A 26,381-nucleotide genomic window follows, 5' to 3' on the forward strand; every position below is an offset into this window, starting at 1 on the left:
ATGTTCTGTGATCTCCATATACAGACTGTGACATGCTTGCACATACACACACACACACACACACACACACACACACACACACACACACACAGACAGACAGACAGACAGAGACTGAATAAATAAATGAAATGGAATTCTTAAAATAAATTTCTTAAGAATGAAAGTTTCAAAAGATAGATAAATATAAGAAGATTAAATAGAAAACAAACATGTGATGTAAAAAAAAAATTCAATAAGGTGAGGGAGGTGCTGTCAAAAAAGATAAGGGTAGAGGAAGGAGGAATTTCAAGGAACAGAAAGAAAAAAAACTAAGGAAAAGAAAAAAATGCCTCAAAATGAAAGAAAACACAATCAAAATTAGATAAATATATGAAGATGAATGCAAACAAATGAAAATAAATTTAAAACCCTGCTAAATAAATGTGGGGGAGAGAAGAAAAGCTGAAATGGGAGGCATCTTCTGGGTCCTGGGAAACTGGAGACTGAGAGTTATGCACATGGGGTCTGTGGAAGCAGGTGAATTGCAGATTCTTGTTTCTGAGTTCATATTAGACAAGTTCCTGGTATCCACAAGAGCTGTCTTCACAATAGTTCTTTTCCTCCTTCATGTATCAGGCGCTTCTGCTGGACACACTTAGCTTTGCATTCAGTGGGCTGGGCAGACTGTCATCCTCCTGAGATTCTTCAACATGTACCTCTAGGGTAGCTAATATTCAGCTGGGGGTGTGTAGCTAGAGTTTTCCTGCCTTCTAACTACGTGGAGTGGCCTTCATAATTTCATCAATAGGGGTGTCTCACAAGCACAGCAATGTGAAAAGCAACTACCCACCTTCGCATGTTCAAGGTCTCCTGCAGATTGACGTCTTTGCGGGGTGGGAGGGAGTGCCACTGTGAATATCATGTATATCACTGTGAATTCTTCGGCTGTACAGCAGTGAGTGACGGGTGGCTCCAGATGTTGAGCCATCCACTGTCCTCAGACGCAGAGGAATCAAAGTACAGGGTTATTCACAAATAATACGATATGTGCTCAGCCACTAAGAACAGGGCTACTGCAACCCACACCAGCCTGCTGCTAGCTGATGCCTTCAGCTTGTCGGTGTCCAACCTTCCTGTTCTCCACAACCGCTTTTCAGCACCTTCTGTCAGGGGCTGTGGCAGACCAAACTGACCTGTGGATGTTACTTGATCTCAGGTTGCTGAGCTCATTCATTTTTTTTTTAAAAATAGATTATTTCTCAGGATAGCACCTTAAAATTCTTCAGAATTGTGTAGTGTGTAAAAATAAGAATTCTTTCTGCCAGAAGAGTCATTGTTGCACCAAACCCCACACCCAGATGTGAGACTTTTGAGGGCTGTGGCCTTGTCTGGAGGGTAGGACTGCATCTATTTGCCAATTGTACTTCACTAAATCTCCAAAATGAGTAAGTGAATAAAGAACAGTGACTATGGTAAATACTTTTAAATACTTGAGAAGCTGTCCTTGGAGAATATAAGTAAGCTTGTTCAGTATATCTGCAGGTATTCAAGTCAAATATATGTGAATCAAATGGGATCATCTTTTGACTAAAAGTAAGAAGAAATAACTTCCTGAAGACCAAATGCTCAAAGAGAATAGACAGTTTCAGAAGGAAGGAAAGAATTTTGAAATGAAATCAGATGACTGCTGTTTTGAGAAGGTAGAGAAAACCTTAAACATCTGAACTGTATTTGACCTAAACGACTCTTGAGTATTTCTTTCTTTCTTTCTTTCTTTCTTTCTTTCTTTCTTTCTTTCTTTCTTTCTTTCTTTATTTATTTCTTTCTTTCTTTCTTTTTTTTTTTTTGGTTTTTAAAGACAGGGTTTCTCTGTGTGGCTTTGCGCCTTTCCTGGAACTTACTCTGTAGCCCAGGCTGGCCTCGAACTCACAGAGATCCGCCTGGCTCTGCCTCCCGAGTGCTGGGATTAAAGGCGTGTGCCACCACCGCCCGGCGATTATTTATTTCTAAGATCTCCAATTATGTTATTTGAAGAAACCTTAGAAGAATTCATATGGCAGAATAAGTGGTATTCAGACACCTTTAAACTTAGGAGCTGTACCCTAAACCAAATGAAAAGTGAAAGCCAGAAATGAGCAAGAGGGTAGATATGTCCCATGTACTCTCATGTCAGATCCTCTGCCTGAGCTGAAGGCATGTGCTCTGCTGTGTTCATGCATGTCTGATATGTCTGAAGGACTATTGGTCTAAGTCTGCTATGTGTCTACTGTTGATTCCCAGATAGATAGATAGATAGATAGATAGATAGATAGATAGATAGATAGAGCTCTTGGAAATGAGTTAAGCAACATGATTTCTGCAAGATAACAGACAACATGCCCATACAAGAGGTTCCAGGGTTCCATTAGAGTTGAAGTTGGAGGAGGAGGAATTTATTTTTTCTTAGTACTTGGGATGCCTTCTGAAAAATTTTTCCTTAAGGGAGTTCATGTTACGGGATCATCATAGGCTACTTACATATACCAAGATCACTGTAATATTACTAGGTAGTGTGGTCTATAGCACCATAGGGTTAGGGGCAGGTTCTTGTCAGTCATATGTTCTTATGTCTGTGTGGCTGTATTTTCACAAGAGGCATCATTTTTGATGAAGTGTTTCTTCCCCAGCCACTTGCTTTCTGAAGGAAGAACAGTGGATTTTTCTAAGTGTTTCATGAAGAAGCCTGATGTGTCCTTTTGTCCCTCTTTAGCCACGTTTTCCCTCACAACCTCAAGTACCAGGTATTTACTTCTGTTTTCTCATATCAACTACGTCACAAATTCACCAACGAAGATGCTTATGATCTACCAACATTACAGTGTTAGTCTCAGCAATATTTCTTAATGTGCTTTCTTCAATATCAACTTAATCAGAAATAAAATATTTTTGAGCTTTATTCTTATCTGTTTTCAGAATTCAGTAAGAGAACTATTCAGTAGGACCCTTTAAACATCAATTGTTACAGAGATTATTGTTTATTTATTTCAGGAACTACTTCCCAGACTCCTGGGGTGCTACTAAAATATATAGCTTTATATTTATAGCACAAATACTTCACTTTATGATTCTATCCATCTTAACAATGCAAACAGATAAAATTAATTTTATGCATATAAGACTAAAATAAAATTCATCATGGCACCCTGTATAGACACACCAAAACCTCAATGACCAGAGGCTAAAATTCCAGAAAAGGCAAAGATGAGTCTTGTAACATAAATGCAGTTGGTGCCCAAGCCTGATGACCTGCACTTGATCTTCAGAACCCATACAAAGGTGAAGGAGTTAATGGGGTGAACTGATACCAGAATTAATCTTCTGACCTTCGCATATAGGCCATGGCACATATCCACATTGTACATATGTACACACCCATGCACTCAAACACACACACAGCAATAATAGTGAGCAAAATATGGTTGTTAATAATAATAATAATAATAATAGAAAATACAAAGATGAAAAAGTAATAGCCACTGTCTCTTGCCCTACAAAAATTTAAGGCATGTTAAAACCATACATAGATTTTTTTCATGCACTTCTATTCATAAGAAAATGTATTTTCATAGTATTAGATGAGTCCCTGTGACAGGGCCCTATTCTACTTGGTTTTGAGACTCACTTTCAGGTGAGGAAGAGGCCTAAGAGAGCATTTATACAGTCATTTATTGGTGAAAAATCCTGGAAAAGATCATAGCATCAACATGTATGTAAAATGAGTGGACCTAACGGGGGATACAGCCACCTATATGTGATGATGACTGATGACCTCACCATTATCTCCAGAATGTTTGTCTTTTTAGGCTTAATCTGTGATCTCAGGAGTATCTGAGACTCATCACACCCAACAAACTTGAAACTACACTTATCAATATGTATTTCAATCAGACATGAAACTCATGATTCCACTGTCTGTAAGGGCTAGAATTAAGGTTTATCCCACCATTCTTAGTCATAAATTCTTATGAGGTCAACATTATAAACTGAAAGCTGATCACTCTTAAAGAAGGTGTATTAAATTATAAAATCTTTTTATAATTAATAGATGGAATTTTTTTGTTTCAAATACAAAGCAAAACATTACATACTTCAAATGTGTCTGTACTAAAACACATATTTTTAAAACTATTAATCCATTGTACCTAAAATAAAATTTAATTTAAAACTATATGTACATATTATATTTTGAAAGATTTTCTATGAATATTGCATATCTTGAACAAACTTTGAGATGATTGTAAGATTGAATTTCTACATTGAAACAAATTTATTAAATTTATAAGACAGACCATAATATATAGAATAATCTTTCTAAACTGAATTTATTTGCCTTTTAGCATAAATACTATCAAGGTATCAGCTCACAATAACAATAACCAAGAAGGATACTAAAATTGAAAGTGTCAGGACCTTTTGCCTATGATTGATAGTCTTTGTAATTAAATGTAGAATAGTTACCCAAACTCTAAAAAAAGAGCTAAAATCTAGGCAAATTTTCTTAGTGCCACAAACAATGAATGCCTTCATTATTTCCCTTTCTAGAATAATAGACATTAAATGTTATAAATTCTTTCAATAAGATCCCTAAGAAAAGTTCTACTAATTATCCTATTGTATATCCTGGAACAATTGCTTTCAATTTTTAAGTTTTTAGATTATTTCCATTGGTTTGGGGAGAAGGTTTTGTTGTTGTTTCTTTTTAAGGACTTGTTTTTACATGTATTAATTTATTTTGTGTGTGGAGGGATGGATGGCTGTATATGTGTGGGTGAGGATGCCAAGTTGCTCATGTGGAGGTCTGAGGACAACTTGTGGGAGCTGTTTCTTGTCTTCTACCCTGTGGGGTCAGAAGATCAAAGTAAGGTCTTCAGGCTTGGCAGCCACATTCTTGACTGCCAAGGCACCTTGATGCCCCTGGTTACAGGTTTAACAGCTTACAATATGAATAAACACCTTCATAGTATTTCAGGAAATGATAACATGCATTCTCTTCTCTATTTCCTAAACAGTTATCTTACATTCAATTAAAAAATATAACAATATTGCTGGCATAATTGATGTAATCACACTCCTTCACCTGAAAATCATAGATTTAATTAGCACCTACTAACAGCTGAGATATTTCTCAATGTTAACATATGGTATATACAAATTTATAAGTAAAAGGTAAGAATGATACAGGATCACCATTAATTCCAATCGTGAAGATCTCGAAACCACCTGATCTGTGTAAGCTTGTTCACGTTAACAAAGAAAATACAAATATAAACAAAGCATTAATGAAGGTTGCCTATTTAAATTAGATGCAAGGAAAGTGTATTTATTGTACAGTTAACTTTCAATGACTTCTGTGATATAAAAGTTTAACTGGTTTATACTTTCTTGAAATGAATCATAGGCTGCCCTAAAAAGGTCATTGTAACACTAGAAGACGTGCATGATATTAAATTCATTCTCTGTGCAACAAACATCAAACTTTTAAAAATCATAAATTACGTATTATTTATGACTAATAAAATACCAATGGTGTCGGTTTCCTGTTCCCATCTCTTAAATCACACTTATTAATTGATGATTCTGGTCTTATGATTTCACATACTCATCTATTTTATGATTTATTCCTTCATAAAGATGTGCTAAGAAAAAAATTTCTTAAAATAGAGTAACTACAAAGGAATCAGTTAGAAAAATGCTGCACCAGATCTATTATATCAACTTTTATCATTTTAATGTGTTCTTTCTTAAGATGTTTTCTCCTCATGACAGTAATGTCTGCTCAGCATAGGAATTTAATAAATGCAAAGAAAGAGTTACATGCATGGATACCTCATGGAGAACTGCCATTCGTGTTTTCATAAGTGTATTCACTCATGCATATAATAGGTCTTCATGTACATATATATACAATGTATATTTATTCATGTGTGTATGATATATATGTATATATAATTTTGAAATATGGTATCATACCTAATTTACTATTTTATAAATGTCATAATTCCATCTCCTGGTAAAGATTAACTTAAATATAAGTCAATAATATTCCCTAATAACTGCAAAACAGTTCATAGCGTACACATAAGACCTGTTATAATGTAATGAGTCCATTTCCTCTAGCTGAGCAAATCAGAGGGTCCTTTATTCTCCCAAAACTGTGAAGTGAATATCTATTATCACATATATATGCTTCTATATAATTGTCTCATAAATTCATGTGCATTTTCAGTATTCTAAGAAGTAGTGGGTTCTAAGCCTCTTGAAATGTTTTGCCACATTTATTTTTCTTGAAACAATGCTATTTAAGCTCATACCAGTTAATGATCATCATTATCCTTTGTAAAGCAACAAAACCATAGGATGCTTATTGACTGTGAAGTATTGGTTTTTGAATATAGAATGACATTGTCTTTTCATCATTCTACAAAACATTGTTATTTTATTTATACCATTTATTAGGTCATATATCTTTTTCCTTCCTTATTTCAAAAGCCAGTTTATTGTGAGTTAAGTTTGTTCATAGCATAGGTTTGGAGTTTTCTCTTCTTTTGCCTTGTTTCTGCAACAAATCAAATCAGGTCTTCCTTCATGTAGCTTTCCTTTCTTGTGGTGCCATACAAGTCCATCCTTCTTGGCTGTCAATTGGACATAGCTTTGGGGTTATGGAATAGGGGTTTGTATCAACTTCTCATCTCTGTGCTAAAACTACATCTGGCTTAGACCTGTGCCTGCCCTGTGCATGCTGCCACAGTCTCTATGAGTTCACGTGTGCATCAGTTCTGTTGTGTCTGGAAGACATTGTTTCCTTGGTGTCATGCACTCCCTCTGGCTCTTACAATATTTCTGTCTCCTCTTCCTCATAGCTCCCTGAACCCTGAGAGGAGAAGTTTGATGGAGAAATACCACTTAGGACTGGATTTTTCAAAGTCTCTCACTCTCTGCCCATTGTCCAGTTGTGGGTTTTTGTATTAGTTCCCAGTAACTACAGAAGGATAATAAATACATGAATGATGAGATATGGCTATTTTAGGTGATATGTACTGGAAAAATATAAAATACAGAAATGTTAAAACAATAAACATATCATCTGAAATCAGATTTACACGGACTGAATGGTTTTGCGTCAGTTTTTACTTGCACCTTTAGTTATTTTGAAGAGAACTTTCCGTCTTCATCACTGACTAAGTACTAAGTTCTGTGGCTGAAGATTATCCAACTATGTAAAAATTTCTCCTTTCTAATTGAGGAAATCATATGCATACCCTCTAGCAGAAGACAGACTGGTAGAATCTCACTATCGTGGCACATCAGCAGGCCTATAATACTTCCATGTCTTGCTTCCTTGTCACACTGTTTCCATGGATTGTGGGATTATTTGGGAAAGGAAGTGGTTTATGAAGGTCTCTTATCTGTGGAAACCTTTCAATTAAACTCAAAGTGTCAGTGAGTTTAGAGAAACTAACATTTTCAGTATTAGTTAAATACATTGTCTTATTTATATATTCCAGCAATAAAAATAGCACTCTAGGCCTCTTTACTAGTTTAAAAACCACATATTTCAATATCAAATCATGGTTGTTCCAGTTGTCTCAAAAATGATCACTCTTTTGGAATTACAATAATAATTGGACATCCCGCTCATCATGTTAATTTGCACAATGAAACAGAAACACAATTATATCTTTATTAATGTTGTTATTGATAGTTAGTTTAACTGTTTCCTTTTCAACTCATTTAATCTATTTTATGTGTTACTAAGATCTTTGAGCTGGCTATTTGGAGCCCACTACCTATGTTAGGATGCCTCGCACAGCCTGGAGGCAAGGGAGAGGGGCTTTGACCTGCCTCTACCAAATGGACCAGGTTCTGCTGACTCCCCAAGGGAGGCCTTACCTTCCTGTAGGAGGGAATGGGACATGGGTGGGTGAGGGAAAGCTGGAGGGGTGGAAAGAGGGAAGAGGGGGATCTGTGATTGGTATGTAAAATGAATAAGAAATTTCTTAATTAAAAAGAAGATCTTATTCTAGAAGAGACTCATAGTCCTCATCAGACTGTCAAAGTTGTCTGTTACCAAAAAGTTTCAAATCTGAGGACTCACCAATTATGGCCCTTCAGTGACTTTTTTTTTGTAGTTTATACTATAAATTATTTTTTAAAAATTCAATTTCCTATAGTATTTCCAAGTCACTATTCAATCACAACAAATGGATATAGCAGGAAAACATTTATATTCTACCATAACAATATTGTGACTTTAGTTCGCCACAGTTTCTGAATCTCTTAGGATCTCATGCCTGATTAATTTATTGCTTTTATTTTTATAGGCATTGTAGGTTTTGACCCCGAAAGTAAAACCTTATACTGGAGGCTTACTATACTGAATTCTTGAGTTTTGGAGGATGCTATTAGTTATTTGGTGTTTGAGGCTAAGGAAGATGAACATCAATCTTTTGTATAAGAAAATATCCAAAGCATAATGTTTAAGTGTGCATTGTCAATCATGCTCCTTAACAAATAAGCCCAAAGTTATCTACAATACTTCTGAAAAATGGCTGTACTCTGCAGTCAGGTGGAAAATAATTTCTTTTAGTTCAATAAAACGTGATGGATAAAAGCATTTTCCTATCTCTTCCCTGTGTCTGGTCCAACTTTTAACATTCTGTAATATATGACATAGTGCTAAATAAATATTTAACCAATGTTTGTTACATAACATTTGAAATAAATAATACCATGACTTATAGGAGCAGAAAGATACTTTTGAATTTGAAATTGAGCTTTAGGTATTTCAAAAAGCACTTATCAGTATTTTTGTAACTTTCAGTCATTACTAGTAAAATAAAGTAACTTTTACAAGTGGTTGAAAAAATTGATTGTATAGCTATGATTTACTGAAAAATATTTTTCCAGTTCGCAAACAGTAATTTTCCACCATAAAAACACATTAAGGGAAAAATGTGTTTTTTAGAAAATACTTTTAAAAGAGTTATATAGGTACCTGATATTTGGAACTGATTGGCCAGTTAAGTGTTTTAAAATGCATCAGCTTTGGATCTGTTGAAAAGCTGATTGTGCTCAAAGGAAAGGAAGAAAAAAATTTGGTTGAGGAAATAGATCAGTTTAGCGGAACACTCAATGTTAGCTTGAGCAAGTGGGCCATGTCACCTTTATCCAAGGAAAATATACTCCATACCTGTGTATGCCTTATGCTCTTTCCTATGCATGCATATTTATAATAAAGCTTAATCTCTAAATTAGATATAAAAATTAGCAACAGTAATAAAACAAGATAATTAGAACATAATAATAAATTATGCAGAACGGAACAGATAGATCCTAAGTGTTCACTGTGAGAGCATGAGGACTTGGGTACTACCCTAAGAACCTACACACAAAGGTATGCTAGTGCACATTTGTAATTCCAGAGGTGTCAAGATGGAGAAAGGTGGATTCTGGGAGCTCTCTGGGCAACCAGTGTAGCTTATTTGGCTAGCCTCTGGCTAATGAGAGAACGTCCTCTGAATATATGTTACGGCTGTTACCTTGTTGTTTTTGTGGGACTCCCAGAAGTGAGAGCTAGAAGTCTTTTGCCTGTTCTCTGGGACTCTTTTCCTCCTATTAGATTGCCTTGCCCAGTGTCAATATGAGGGCTTTTGCTGTGTTGTGATGGTAGTGGTTTGAAAGAAAATGGCTCCCACAGGTAGTGGTACTATTAGGAGGTGTGGCTTTGTTGGGAGTCGGTGTGACCTTGTTGAAGACAGTGTGTCAGTGTAGGGGGCAGGCTTTCAGGTCTCCTATGCTCAAGTTACACTCAGTGTGGGACACAGACTCCTGCTGGTGCCTGTAGATCAAGATGAAGAACTCTCGGGGCTCCTTCTCCAGCACCATATCTGCCTACACGCCACATGCTGTGATGATAATGGACTAAACCTCTGAACTGTAAGCTAGCCCGAGGTGAATGTTTGCCCTTAGAAGAGTTTCATTGGTCATGGTGTCTCTTCACAGCAATAGAAACCCTCACGGAGACACTTGCCTTGTTGTATCTTGTTCTGTCCTCTTTGGCTGTCACCTCTTAGGAGCCCGCTTTTTCCTGAAAAGGAAATGGAGGGGGAATGGATCTTGAGGAGAGATGTAGGATAAAAGGGCCAGCCAAAGAAACACACCCTGACCCTGAAACCAGAGCCAAGGAAAGAAACACACTTTGGCCCTGAAACCAGAACCAGCGAAGAAAACACACCCTGGCCCTGAAACTGGAGTCAAAAGGTTAAAAAAGGTCAGTGAAAGAAATACATTTTTGTCCCTGAAATCAGAGCTTACAGGTATAGACTGACCAGGACACCTTCCCTTCCAAGCTGTAGGTATAGCCTGGCTTTTGATGGCCAGCATACCTTTCCCCCCAGAGCTGTAACATTTACAAGAGGGAAGGTGGGGGAGGAGCTGGAAGGAGTGGAAGGAGGAGAAACTGTGGTTGGCATGTATTGTGTGAGAGAAGAGTCACGTTTCAATACAAATTTTAAAAATCATGGACAGCACTCGAGAAATGACACCTGAGGTTGATCTCTGTCCTCTATGTGCCTGAGCACACATGCACTCACTCACACACATAAACTTGCATTCACACACAGAGTAGTGTGTGTGTCTCTGTGTGTGTGTGTGTGTGTGTGTGTGTGTGTGTGTGTGTGAGAGAGAGAGAGAGAGAGAGAGAGAGAGAGAGAGAGAGAGAGAGAAAGAGACAGAGTCAGACAGACAGACAGATAGACAGAGACAGTTACTAGGTAAGTAAAGAAATGTTGCATATCCACAATGAACTGCTAGAGGAAGAGGCAATTCATATCTCAAGTTGAGTAGTACAAGACTGATCTGGACAAGCAGGTCATTCTTAGGTGACAGGGTCCTGAGAAGGAAAGTCCAGAGGGTCATAGATAAAAAATAAATGTAGACCAGTGGGGTGAGGAGGTCTTGCAAAAACTATGTCTTGTGCCAAGAAAGCATATTAAGAAGTACAGCATCATATACACTATTTCATGGGAGAAGTGGCATGAAGTCAAGAGAAAGATAGTCAAGCAATGTTGCAGAAGCAGAACACAGAATATCTCAAGGACATTACAGACTGGGCACACAGTGTCCCTGGGATTGAAAACTCCAGTGTCTTGGATGGGAGGAGCCAAATTCTCAGGAATTGAAACCTTAATTTCTTCAAGGCCCTGGCCCCCAACCCCAGTCTGGCCTTGCCAGGTCTGCCCCTAGGTGAAGGTGCAGAACTAGGTTTCCTTTGTCTTTCATCCGGGCTTCTGAGAAAGCCTTTGATCAGCCTGGCTCTCAGCACACGATTCTATTATACAACTCAAAATGCTGCATGATTTCATTTAAAGTTTGTGCTTATTTCTTCAAATTTCTATTTATTGGATGATTTTGTCCCTGGGTAAATAGAACTGAGCTAAGGAAAATGAAAACAGTGAAACTTCAACATTCTCAGAAAAGAAAGAAGACTATTCGGTCAGATATTTTAGAAATAATGACAGTGGTTTTGTCTTAACTTTCCTCCCTAAAAATGAAGTTACTATAACTACCTCATTTTTCTTTAGTTTACCATGCATACCCAAAGTAAACAAAAGTCAAGTAAACAAAGAAACAGAATACCAAATGATGTCTTGGTCCCACCTGAAGAAATGATGATTTGATGGACCTGAAGTGTTGACAGCAGCAGGGAGAGCTCCTAGTTTGTCGTCCTTGGTCTGTTTTGGGGTACCGTTGAGTGTAAGAGTCACTCTTGTAACTCATGACTTAAAATATAATTCATTGTTCATCATTTCTTATACCATCTCACAGTTAAAATTTAAAGGCTGTTTACTATACTTCAGATATCATGTATTAAAATAAAATACATATGCATGCTTATGTTCTTATTGTGAGAATGGAGACAGCTTTACGTTTGATATTCGAATGTCACTTACATTTTGGGTTCTATCTATGTAAGTTTAGTGTGATCTGCCACACTGGCTCCTGACAGTGTTACTCAAGCTGAAATGAAACACCATTTGAAGTGGTGATTCCTTGAGCCTGACACTGAGCCAGAAACAACAGTACCACCACATAGCTTAGAAAAGTCCAAATTTAAGGCTAAAGTGATGGCAAAGTTGGTAAGTGCTTGCCCATAAACATGAGAACCTGAGTTCCAGTAAAAGAACCCAAATTAAAAAAAAAAAAGAGCCACACATACTGTCTTAGTTAATGTTCTACTTCTCTTGAAGAGACTTCATGACCGAGGCAAGTCTAACAAAAGAGCATTTAATTGGAAGCTTGCTTATAGTTTCAGAGGGGTTGTCCATGATCACCACAGCAGAAAGGAAACAAGCATGGCACTAGAGCAGCAGCTAATCCACCAGAAGCAAGGAGAGAGAGAGAGAGAGAGAGAGAGAGAGAGAGAGAGAGAGAGAGAGAGAGAGAGAGAAAGAGAGAGAGAGAAAGAAAGACAGAGAGACAGAGAGAGAGAGAGACAGAGAGAGAGAGAGAGAGAGAGAGAGAGAGAGAGAGAGAGAGAGAGAGAGAGAGAGAGAGAGAGAAAGACTGGGTCTAGTGTAGGCTTTGGAAACATCGAAGCCCTCCCCCAGCAACACCCCTACTCCAAGACCTCATCTACTCCAACAAGGCTACACCTAATCCTTCCAAACAGTTCATCAACTGGAGACTAAGCATGCACATATATGAGCTGATGTGGGACAATCTCATTCAAACCACCACACATGGGGACATGAATTTGGGATCAAGCATTGGGGAGGTAGGGATGGATGAATCCCTGAGCCTTCCTGGCCAGCTAGTGTAAGCTAATCAGTGGGCTCCAGACCAGCAAGAGACTGTGTTTCTCAAATCAAGGTTGAAGATACCTGAAGAGGACAACTAAAGTTGACTTCTGATTGTCACGTGCATATTCACATATTCATGTGCACTCCTCCTCAACAAACAAGCACACACATACTCAAATTTCACACAAACACCCACACACAGAATTATTGAATCAAATTCTGAGGCATATGACCTAAATATCTCTGTTTAAAAGCTACCAGATGATTCTGGTGTTGGTTAAACTGTGGTAGTGCTGCTCTGAAGGGATAAAGTTTTCCTTGTATCTTTATTAAGTGAAAGTCAGACTAGTCAGAGAGAGAACCAAGACTCAGGTAGCTAGTCTTGGTGGCCTTGATGTCTTCAGGGAGTTACAAAGTCTAAAAGGAAACATTTACCTCACATAAGAAAAAAAAAAAAAAGCAATAAGACTATGTTTAAAGGTCACACTGTGGGTTGCCACCATCAGGAAGATTGTGTAACAGTGTTACACAGCACACTACATGGAGTTCATGTTTCTGTCTATGAAAGGACTCTTTCAGGCTGGAGCCAATACAAAATTTAATCTTTCTGTCAAAAGAAATTGAATTATAATCTCACACTTTGCCACAGCGCCACTTGGACACACAGGAATCCGGCCAAGGGCACAAATTGTCTCAGGAAGATGGAGGAAAGAATACCACCTTGTTGGCTTAGTAGACCTCTGTTCAGAAAATGAGTCACTGAGAGAAGACTTTTTTTTTTCCCAAGTGCCCTGAAGGGAAAAGTTACAGCTTCACATTAAGATGCAAATTCAGCAACAGTATTTACAGAGGACTACTTACACCCACCCACTACAAGAGGAAAAAGAAAATAAAATGTAAACAAATCCCTACTGGCTCCTTTTTGTGTCTGTGCACAGAAACTCTGAGTCTACAATCTGAGTGTGGCAAAAGGATGGGCTATTTCCTACAAACAGAAAAATAAGATGATCCATTACACTACCCATTCCCACCTATGGCTAATTCTGGTCAGTATCTAGGTTAATAAAATAGTCTTTCTATGTACCATCTATGGAATTTTCTTCTTGTAACCCTTCTGGTTAGTAACTCTTACAATATTTGAATAGATTTGACTTAAAAAGAAAGACACAGATGCTCCAAGTTCTCAAAACATGAATCTTTGACATGTGTGACAGGAGAGCAAAAAGAAGCCTGTCTGTTGGTGGAGAAGAAAGTCAACAAAACAGTTTCTGCTTGAAGGCAGCATAATAAACCTAATCCTGTATGTGATATTTTTATATATAAATCAGAAAGAAGACTTTGAAAAGCTAGCTTAGAAACTATTACTCTCAAATATGAAACCTAAACTTTTGAAGAGTAGAAGTTTAGTATATACACAAAATGGTGCAAATCAAGCTCCAAAGTTAAAAAAAAAATCTAAAAACATAAAGCTTATAAACCACAACCCGGGGAGCACATTGTCAAAGATTGTTTAATAGAGATATCATCATGTTTAGTTTTTGTTTTTGTCTACTTGGCACTATGTAGGGTCACCTGAGAAGAGTGACCCTATTAGTTAAAGAATTGACCCCACCAGAGTCTTTACTGTTAAATGATTAAAGAAAAAAAAGGGCCAGTCCACTGTGAGCAGGCCCATCCCTAGGCATGTAGGCCTGGGCCATAGAAGAGAACTAGCTAAACATGAGCCAGTATACAGACCTACTCTGCTTTGTGTTTCTGTTCCTCCTTGAGCAACTGCCTACCTATAGCGATGGAGTATAACTTAGATGTATGTGCTGAAATAAGCCCTTTCCTCCTCTAAATTTCCAAAGGAAACTAGAACAGATATTTCTGACACTGAAAAAGAACAATGATAGTTCAACTAAATTTAGGATGTATGATCAGAATTTAGATGCTATTGTTAGTCTCAAAAGAGGACTATAAGCATATTTCTAATTAAATCCAAGTTTGGGATGGAGTTTTAAATAGTGAATACCCATTTCAGTTTGAGGCATAAATGCCAGAACATAAAGGACTAGATTCTGGACTTGAGGGTACATGCTGAAGCTGCAAGTCATGTTCAAACAGGAGATTGTGAGTGCCTGAGAGATACCTAGGTTGATACATTGGAGATAGCATTGTTTTCCCTCATTCTCCAGATAGGCCCAAAGAGAATAGATAAGAGTTCTCAAATTATATCCATCAAAATAAGAAAATAAATACTCTCCTTTAGTCGGGTGGTGGTGGCACACGCCTTTAATCCCAGCACTCGGGAGACAGAGGCAGGTGGATCTCTGTGAGTTCGAGGCCAGCCTGGTCTACAGAGCAAGATCCAGGAAAGGTGCAAAGCTATACAGAGAAACCCTGTCTCGAAAAACCAAAAAAAAAAAAAAAAAAAAAAAAATACTCTCCTTTAAACATTAACCATGTAGTGACTGCTAGGACTAGCATTTCTGGAGAAATTGTAACAAAATATGACCATTAAAAATATGGTAAACTGTAATGGGGAGAAGCTCAGGCCCTCAGAAATCATACGGAATGCCCACAGAGTTACTAGAACACAAAGGACGCGTCAAAAGTGTGTAGTGCATGTGTGTGGTGGATAGGATTGGCCATAGTCTTAAAGACTGATGAAGTGAGCAAACGACGGTTTCAACTCAACTGTGAGGTCTAGAAGCAAAAGAAATGGTAGAGAGGACATTTTACAGTTGGAATGATGGAGGGCACTAGTTTTGCTGACACTATTTCACGATGACAAGATGTAAGATATGACAAGAAATGAGTGGCTGAGATAGAAAGACAAAACAATCACAGAGCCACCAGGTAGAGTACGGCATATTGTTAAAGTGATCATTGAACATGGACATCCACATGGCCCTTGGGCTAGCTCATGGCCTGGGGCAGCGTTACAGTTGGCTGATACCAGCATGGTCTCCTGGAGAAGTCGGGACCGTGGAGGTAATTTCAGGAGGTTCAATCCCGGAAATGAACCATTCTTCATCTGAGACATCCTGTCGATGCTCAGAGCCAGTGCCATCCTGTGGCTGGACAGCTTGTTTGGGGCCCGAGTCTGTACAAGCTCCAGGCTATTGCTACATACTACCCTGCTGACCCTACTGGGCAATGACATGTTCCTCCATCAACTGTAGCCTTCTTTAACACCCTTCACAGCTAACTCTGCCTGTGGCCATGCTGATGTCTATGGTCTGTGCTGTTGCCAAGAGCCATGATTGAGTCTGTGGTCCTGATGTATCCAGGAGCTGTGCTGATGTTCAAAGTCCATGTTGCCACTAAGGGCCATTCAGTTATCCATTGTCTGTGCCACCGTCTGGGGCCATGTCTGTGGGTTGTGCTGCTTCTGGGGTCCACGTTGATGTGAGTGGCCTGTGGAGCCATCTGGAGCCATGTTGCTCTCATGGTCTGTGCTTCTGAAGACCATGTCTGGGTCCGTGGTCCTGATGTAACTGGAGGCTGTGTTGATGTCTGTGGCCCATGTTACCATCTTAGCTGTATGGATGCCCATGGTTTGTGGTGCTACCTGAAGATAGCCATATTGCTATCTATACGCTGTTCTGCTACATGGGGCAATGTTGATGTGGTTGGCCTAAGGAGCTACCTGGGTCCATATTGATGTCTGTGGTTCATCTGTGGTCTGTTCTGCTGCCCGAGGCCATGTTGGTGTCCATGGCCTATGTTGTCTTAGAGACCACTTTGATGTCTGTAACCTATGCTGCCAAGGACTATGATGATATCCATGACCTGTGCGTTGGCAGAGGGCCCTGTTGATGATTGCAGTCCATGATGTCACTGAAGACCAGGCAGAAGTCTTTGGCTCATGCTGATACTGACCATGTAGATGTTTACAGTCCACACTGGTACCAGAAACCATGCTCCCACTGACTGTGAAGGTCAAGGGAGCTACTTTTGCAGTGGTACCGATGACTGCAGATACACAGTGGAGAAGAGGGACATGGAAGTCTTCTGTGACAATCCTCACTCCCCACTCCAAAAAGTAACAACATAAAAAGAAATCCATCAAAGAGAACTCTTAAAAATTGTAATAAGGATGTTGAAGTGTAGCTCTCCACAATTAATGGCTTCTGGCAGGGGAGGAGGGGGCGGTATTGCAGGTAGAAAAGGACTCAGTTTTCCTTAGTCGGGCTGGCCACTGGGAGTTTTACTTTGCTCCAATAAATATATGAATAACACAAATTGGATTTTTCTTTCCTTCTTCTTTTTTGGGGGAAGGAGGTCATAAGGGTAGGGGTGCAGACATGGGAGGCAAGGGAAGTGAGTGTGATGGGGTGCATAATTTGAAATTCCCAAATAGCCAATACAAATACTATGTTGGAAAAATGATCATTAATTTTAAATTTTTAAAATTATATGACTGTGGAGTCTGAAGAACTGTCTCAGTGGTTAAGAATGTGTACTTCCCTTGGAGACAACAAAAGTTCCATTCACAGAACCCACAATGGACACCTTTTCCTGATTTCTATGAGCATCTGCACTAACATGTACATACCTCCACATAGACACATACGTATATACATAATTAAAAATAAAATACTGTTAAAAATTTTGTTTGTGTTAATGATTTCAACATAACAGTTTTCCAGGAACAAATGGTAAGAGATTGATGTCTCAAGATGACTGAAAGTCAAATACATTTTTATGTAATTTATTCTGATCATAGAAGAGTCAATGCTGTGGGTTCAGCACTCCCCTTTCCAACCATGGAGTGGGGATCCAGGACAGAGGGCATCAGAGGAAGTCATGTTCTCACACTCAAGAAGTAGATTTTTAATTTATTTATATGTTTTATGTTACCTTAGAAAGTTTTTGTACCTTTTAGACTTCAGATCCTATACATTATCTGCTAGACTTATCCCTAAATGTTTCAACAGTTGATATTGTAATTTATACTGTTTATTATTTTAGAATTTTGATTATTTACTCCCAGGAGACTTAAAACTTACTAGTAAGACCACGAATACTTATTATTTTGCCCATGTCTTGGGGTGAGGGGTGTGCGTAGAGGCTCATTGGGTGGTTCTAGCTCAGTGTCTCCTGAGTATGATATGAATGTGAATGTGATGATCTGACTTGTGACTTCAACAGGCTGGGATGTAGAGCTTGGACTAGAGACTGTGTTCAAGGTTACTCAAGTTTTCCTTGGCCATTAGCACCCTGTTTCCTTACACCTGGGCCTCCCTGCTGAGATGTTTCAAACATGGTGGCACACTCCTGGATCTCAGAGAAAATTCGTAATCTCTTGATATTTGCCAATGGAAAAGGATGAAGTTTAACACATCAGATCTTAGGTGTAAGCCCAGGGACTATGATGAATGGAGAGTGTGAGACTTGGGCCCAGAATGACCACACCTGTGTCTTGTAAGTTGTATTTCTGTCTATGAGTTCTGTTTTGGATAACTTTTATTGCTATGTCTTTTCTTTTCCCCTTCAAAATCAATATGCTCTTAATTCATTCCCTCTTTCAAATGTGGTTTCCTAAGCCATAGGTCATAGATTTATGATCAAATATTTTGAGTATATATGTATAATTTTCATGTCTTTATTGACACATGTAGCATGGTGAGTATTGGAACTAATCATGGACAGTTTACTGTATATGTCTTCTGATTCTCTCACCTATGTGATTTCTGGATTAACTTGACATACTGAGTTTTGAGTTTTTTCTCCTAGCTATGTCATATTTTATTATTTCTTTGCATGCATGCATGGTAACAATTTTTGGATGTCAAACATTATAAAAATGTCTCTAGGTTAATACTGAGGCTTCAAAACATTTAAAAAAGATAGGAGTCACATGTTGTCACATGTTGCCCAGTGGAAGCTTGTTTGAATTTAGAAGGTCGGTGACCATTAACACCTTGACATCTGTGCTTTTCTTTGGTGCATCCATTCAGCCTTTGCACCACACTTGTTGGTTCAGTGCCATCATTTACCTGTTCCTTCCTGCATAGAATCTTTCTATGACATAATAATGTCTCTCTAGACGGGAGACACAGGCATTCATTTTATTTGAGAGGATTTTATATGCTAAACCATTCAGTCTTTCACAACTCTTTAAAATCTGCATACCTTCTTGAGTTATTTACATCCACTGGTTCTCTTTCTGTCAAGTGCAATAATGTCAGAGAAGCCAGGTGGTTTTGTTGTTGTTGTTGTTGTTATTTTTGTTTGGCTAAATTAAAAATGTTCAGCATTGACAACAGCAGATTTTGTATAAGTCATTAATCTGAAGCCTAGTTTAATAAAAGAAGCCTTGTGAAAACTGACAAAGTGTGGGGATATGTTGTGGCATCAGAACATTTTGATACAACTGCTTTGAACTGTGACATGATAATTCTGCCTTGGAGAGACAGGAACACACAAGGTGTATGCGATAATCATCAGACATGGAAAGTAAAAGTATGTGTTGGGTTAGGGTTTGGGGGAACTTAATTAAAAAAATAAAATCTCCAAACTCTGAAACCTTCCTACAAAAGTAATAGAAACAGAAAAAAAGTATTTTCAATAAGTAGAAATCAGAATGTGATTGCATGTAAGTCATGAAGAGTCAGTGACGAAGACCAGAAAGATGGCTTAGTGCTTAAGGGAGCGTACTGCTCTTGCAGAGGATCTGAGTTTAGTTTTTAGCACCTGCACAGTGCGCCATAACCACTTGTAACTCTACTCAGTGTACCTGGCACCCTATTCTGGACTCTGTGGACACCCACATTGACATGTGCACATACCCACACATATATTCACATATATACACGTAATTTAAAATTAAACATCTGTGAATAAAGAAAAAACACCTTTTTATGTTGCTCAGCAGATACAGTTCCTTACTTTCATGTTCTCCGGATTATCAGTAACTACTCCTCACATAAGCAGACTCAAGGACACTACTCATCACAAGCTACTTACTCTCAGTTCATGCTGTAGTTGGCTATCCATTTGAGTTGCCGAATTGGCTTTAACCAAAGGAAAATAACCTTCTGATATCTTCATAAGAAGTGGTGGATTTGCAACTTGGATAAGAAGCCCACCAAAGTTACATCACCCTCCCACAGAAAGGGAGAGAGGACATACTGGACTCTTTGATATTTACATTTCAAAAGAGATCATACCCAGGCCTTTGAAGGAGAGTTCCTAGGTCACAGACCAGACAAAGGCCTTGATAATTTTCAAAAGGATTTACAGACATTTCAAAGAGAAGAGAAACTACTCACACTGACAAGTGGTTTCTTTAATAAGAAGGAGACGATTTCTCCTTGTTTTCCAAAGAGAATTAAGACTCTATTTTTTATGTTTAGTTGTCCTTGCCCTAGCGGTCTAAATCCCCCTCTCAAAGTGTCAGCTCAGCACTAGCAATCACGAGGACCACCTGGGAATTGTGTTAGGAATATAGGATTTCACTTATCACTCCAGGCATTAAAAAAAAAGTCATCCCATTAATCCTAGTTTCAAATACTCTTTAAAATCAGCATTCTTTGGGATACCAGAGTAGCACCCTATATTCACTGGCACTCACTCTGGACCACAAGGTTTTTCAGGCTTCAAATATCCAGTCTACTAGATTACTGGTATTATCCCTAGGTACTCAAGCCAACCTATGAGAATCCAAAATGATTACACTGGAATTCATGACTTCAAACTTGGTTAGACTAGAGCTCACCCCTTTGATCTCACAGGTTTAGAATCTGCTGCTATGAATGTTTCTATGTTTTCTGCATAGACAAGCTAGCAAGGTTTAGAAGTCTTTGGGACATTAGCTGTGTCCTTCTACATTCAGTCTTGAACTTTACCCTGCCGTCTATGCGTCATCTCATATTAGAGAACAGAAGACTGTGTCCAAAGGCCAGCATAAGCCTCCCTATGTGACAAATAGCATAGGTGCTGTCATTAAAAAGCTTACAGAGGAGGAGACGGGTGCTCTCAAAAGCCTGGATGTGGGTACCAGCTACTTAACCAGCAGAGAACTTTGAGGGTTTGGGGAAATGGCAGGTTTCAGCTTCATTCATATTGCCTAAGACATCCCTCATATCTTAAGACGCCAATATTTTCCTTCTAATTACCTTACTTTATATTGTCCTGGGGTTGAACATTTATTGAGGCTACAATTCTGACATGGAGACAAAGGTGGAAACTTCAGTTATGGACCCTGTCATAAGATCTATGGTTGTTCTTTAAGATACCTGCATAGTTGTCTGACTTTCCTATTTTTTTTTTCTGTATTGCATATTAACAAGTGTTATTTTTTCCTCCTTTCTCCCACATGGTGTTTATGGCCATGATATGTATATTACTTAACCACCAGATTGACTCTCTGCCTTAGCTACTTGATCTCTGAAGAATTTACTGTTTATTTACCTGCCATTCTGTGTCCCATCAGGGATGATTTGATTGACAGTAATTGCATTGGCTGGCGTGGCTTGCAAAACTATCATTAATCCTCAGTAAGAATGTTACCTACTTTGCTTCTCAAAGAAGGCTGTCAGGATTTTCTGAGATGCTGTTCTGGAGCCACTGCTGGACTCTGTAAAACTTCAGTCGGGCACCTGGGAGAATTCCTATGGCATTCCTACAGACCTGCTATTAACATCATGAACTCACTCCCTATTACGACTCAATCATTTGTTAAACTGTTCAATTCTCAATCTCCGATAGAAAGTAGGAGACTGGTGTAGTTTAGATGTCCCCTGAGACACAGGGCAGATTGATTGATGAATCGGGAATGAGAGCAGAACGCAGCTAACACATGGACTGTTAGCTTTCTACACATATTATTTGACTTTCAACATTCTAACATGAGGTTATAATAACACTCATGAGATTTTTCCATACAGATGTTGACACTTGAACTCTCACTTTCTTCCCAGGTTTAAAATACAACACACCAGGCTTGAGATGATCCTTTGAAAGACCTCGGACATATTGGCCATTAGTGGGAAACTTGATTGGCAATTTCTTAAAGTGATATTCTGATAATAGTAATAACATTTCACTGTGTGGATTTTAACTGTACATACTATGTGGTTTTCCTTTTCCTTTTTCTTTTTTTGCCATATTTTTTTTTCTGATCATATTTCCTCTGAGAAATTTTAGTGGTTGTGGTGAGCCATGTGACTAAACCAGACTCCAATCTATTGAGTCTAGCTAGCTCCCCGTGCGGACAATATTTTACATGTGTTGCCACAATGGCTGGTGGAGAAATTTCTTTCTTTCTGTGTAACTACATTGGAAAGACTGTGAGTTCATGATTGGTTTCATGATTCATCATGAATTTCATCATCTGTCCCTTTCCTTTTATATCCTTCTACTGTGTGGAATCACAGTATGACTATCTAGTGAGAACTGTGAGTCAATCATTGATCTCGGTACTTGGTCAAGCTTGACCCTTTCTCCTCCACACCATGCCACATGCCAGTACAAATTTCAGAATATTATAGATAATTATATTTATATAACATAACAGAAATCTGAGAAATCCCACTACTTTTCAAAAGAGTACCTTTTTTTTTTTTTTAAATTTGTGTGCATGTGTGTGGTGGTGCACAATGGGCATACACATGGAGGCCAATTCTGCTGATCCTTTCCTTCTACCTCTAGATCTGTCCTAGGAACTGAACTCAATGTCGGCAGGCCTTGCTAGGTCGTGCCTTTTCCCTCTGAGCCGCCTCACTGCACCTCTTTTGAATTTTAAGCTGTAGTTGAGAACTGCCTACTTCTAATAAAAGAAATATGGAAAAAGGAATTTTCTAGAGAAGCAGAGAAATAATATGAAAATAAACTAAATTGATTGCTGTAGCTTAAAACCTAAAAAGATGCCTCAGGGGATTTTACTACATTATGACTTTGACAATTAAAAAGCTTTTTTTCATAGAATAGAGACAGATGTTTAGATACATAAAACACATAAATTCCAACAAGCTGTATTTAGCTTGTCAGGAATGTATACGTTTCTTTTCAACAAACCAATAATTTTAGGTACTTTATTATATTAAGAGAGTCAGTTGACCTTCAAGATAATGATCATTAAAGCCCATGAAGCCAGAGCAAAGCATGATGGATAAGAGAGAGTCCTCTATAAATTGTGGCCTTATGGACAGAAAGAGAAAATGGTTTAAAATCATTATTATGAGAGAGAAAAACCCCCAATGGTAGAAACGTGCAAAAGAAACATAAATATTTATATTTGTTGATAAAATATTTGTTGAAAGTCAACTCACATCTGTTTTATCTTTAGAAGGAATGATATCTTTTAAGAAATCAAGAACCTCTACTTTGAGATTTCATCTTACCCTAGTCAGAATGTCAAAGACCCAAAAGTTCAAATGAGAGCACACTGTCATGGATTTGCAGAAAGGGAAACACTTTTTCATCGCTGGTGAGGGGGTGCAAACTGCTGAGGGCAACATGGAAATCAGTGTGGAGGCTCCTTAAAAAACTAAGAAGATCCCTTTTGGGCTTATACCCAAAGCATCCTACATCCTTCTACAGAGACACTTGTTTCTCCGTGTTCTTTACTGTTTCATTCACAATGGCCAAGGAATGGAAACAGCCTAGATGTCCATCAGTGAATGAATGGGTAAAAAATGTGGTATATTTACACAATAGAATATTATCTTATTGTTAGGATAAATGAAATTGGTATGTAAATGGGTAGAGCTGGAAACAATCATTCTGAGTCAGATAGCCTAGGTCTAGGAAGACAAATGCCGCATTTTCCCACGTTTGTTGATCTTAGCATTGACTCTTTAGACAAATTTGTTTTTCATTTGAAATACCCATAGAGGTCAGGAAACTAGTAAGGTACTCGTGAGGATGGTGCCGTTTTAAATGGAGGGAATAAAGTAGACAGTGATATAAAGAAGGAAAGGAAATAATAGAGCAGAAAGGGTTACACAAGATGGGGATGAGAGGGCAAAGCAGAAGAGGAAATGCAGAGAGATAACTAACATTAAAGACAATCTAAGAAGGTCATTTGAAAAGCCACTACTGCAGAAGGTTCTTAATATAAGCCATTGAATGTACACACACACACACACACACACACACACACACACACACACACACACAGATTAAATAGTTTAATGGAATCATCCATATCCCAGACTAGAAATCATCACTCAACTAAACACTATTGCTAACATGACATTCATTAACCAGTAACCAATTAGTGTACGTACCTGTTATCTTACGTATACCATTTTAGTCAAATGCTTTCTCTTCCATGTGACTATCCATACTCTTCTCCTGTTGGTCCATTCGTCTGCCATCCTCCGTGAAACCAACAATCTGTATACCTATGCCCCTCTTATCTCTCTGAATTCATATTAACCTTGGGCCAGCTAATGTGAAACTTTCTTTGACATCTGGTTCTCACTTCATGGCCATCAAATGAACAATCAACTTTACATTCTGCTTAAACAAAACATCTCAATGGTATCTGGTCTAATCAGCCCATGACTCACAGAACTGTGGTGTCATGTATTTCATATTTTTTTTTTAGGTTAGTGTGGCACAGCATATCCACCAAGGCATAAAAACAAATCACCATGCTGTAATGACCCCACTAAAAACCACAGGCTAACAAATAAACAGCACAGTGCCAGAAATGAGTTGTATTTCCTTTGCTAGCCAGTGAAATTCATTGATTTCCAAAACATCATAAGCTATTGGCACTGCTCTTGGTGACGTTCCCGAGCTTTACAGCAGGACTCTGTTGCTGAAGACACCACATGCCTGAGTCATAGAACATGGAGAAATCAGCTGATACTGACCTGGAAATGTCATCCCTAGCTTTCATAGTGCTAGAAAGTGCTATATATTCTGCCATCATGGGAAAATGGTTATTAGTTTGGGGGGGAAATTACTTTTTTTCACACACACAAAAAAATGAGTGTTAAAATATTATAAAAGGAAGAGGGAGAGTTGATGGGAGACATCTTCCTAGACAGTCTACCAAGTGTACTGGTTTGCAACTGTTTCCCCTAAAACTGTTTGAAATTTGAAACAAACTATTAGAATCTTGCTTTAAAAACATTCTATTTACTAAGTGTCAGTTAAGCATGAAAAGATCCCTTATTTGGAAACTACAGACAGGTTTTGTGCAGAGGAAATAAAATGTACTCCACTCTCCATTTACAGAGTTGAACCAGCTGTGACAGCATGGGTCTTCTGTCTGGAAGTATGTAGTCAGTTGTAAGTTAGGCACGGACAAAACAGCTTCCCTCTCTGATACCTCAGCAGGAACTTTATTTCATCTTCAGACTAGTTTTTTACAAAAACAGTACCTAAAATATGTATCCCCGTCCCATGTGTATAAAGCCAACTATAAGGTTCATTTTTGTGATAAGAGAGGAAGGGGTTGGTGTAGCTGTGTTTTAGTGACATTATTAAAATTGCACTTGATGATTTGAACCACACACTAATGTATTGAGACACGGTGACAGTTTTATTCGACTTAAACATCAGAGGAAGTAAAATTTTGTCATGGTTTTACTAAAAGCAAACTTTTTGAAGGCAGAAAAATATGTCATAAGAAATCAAACATAACAGATATATTGTTTTAGGTTTAGCTCTAAGGATACTTTTTGGATAAAAAGTATATAGTAACTGGATAAAGACTTTATCTTAGTCTATTTCCTAATGAAATACTTCATGTAGAAGCTTTCAGATTTTAAATTTATCACAGATTTTTTTTTGGATTACTTTTTTCTTAATCTAGAAGTCAGTAAGTAACTTGTTTAGATGGAAATAAAACCAATGCTGCAACTGTTCTCAAGTTTACACAGAAATTCGCAAGAGAAATTATTTTATGGCCCAATAAATTCCCCAGTGAGGAAATACATCCAATATCTTATTCTAAAGATGTACTTAGTCATTTTATTTCACATTACCATAATGTATGACAACCCTGTCTCAATGGTGTAAAGCTGCTTTCTTTCTGTAGAGCAAAATTTCATTACACTGTTCATTGCAGACAATTCTTGTTGAGTCATAAGATATCAGGGTGAAAATTTCTATCTGAACTAAAATCAATAAAAATCAACACACAAAGAAGTATACTCATGAGTCCTCTTCTAGGACACCACCTTGAATAGATTTTTAATGAGACTGTTTTCACCACTGTGTCTAATTGTGGGATTTCTAAGAATATTGTGACCATCAAAATTGTTGGCCCCATAAATTATGTAATTTTAATTCTGATAAAGTATAGTACTAATACTACCCACAAAAAGATATAGTTACTTGGAGACCCTAATATTTCTTCAGAAATATTTATGGTAAAAATTATAGTGTCCAAATAGAAGGATTGACTTCTTATACTCATACTTGGCAAGCAGTTTCTAGTCACAATTTTCTTTGGAACGATCCTTAAAAGTAAAAATATAGTCTGGAAGTGCATAAAGTCTTTTGTTTCTGTGACAGCTATAGTCAACATTTTAAGATTTAAAAGTTATTCTTAGTCTTTCTTTTCTTTCTTTCTTTCTTTCTTTCTTTCTTTCTTTCTTTCTTTCTTTCTTT

The sequence above is a fragment of the Peromyscus eremicus genome, chromosome 14 (genome assembly GCF_949786415.1).
Source record: "Peromyscus eremicus chromosome 14, PerEre_H2_v1, whole genome shotgun sequence".
Classification (NCBI taxonomy): Eukaryota; Metazoa; Chordata; class Mammalia; order Rodentia; family Cricetidae; genus Peromyscus; species Peromyscus eremicus.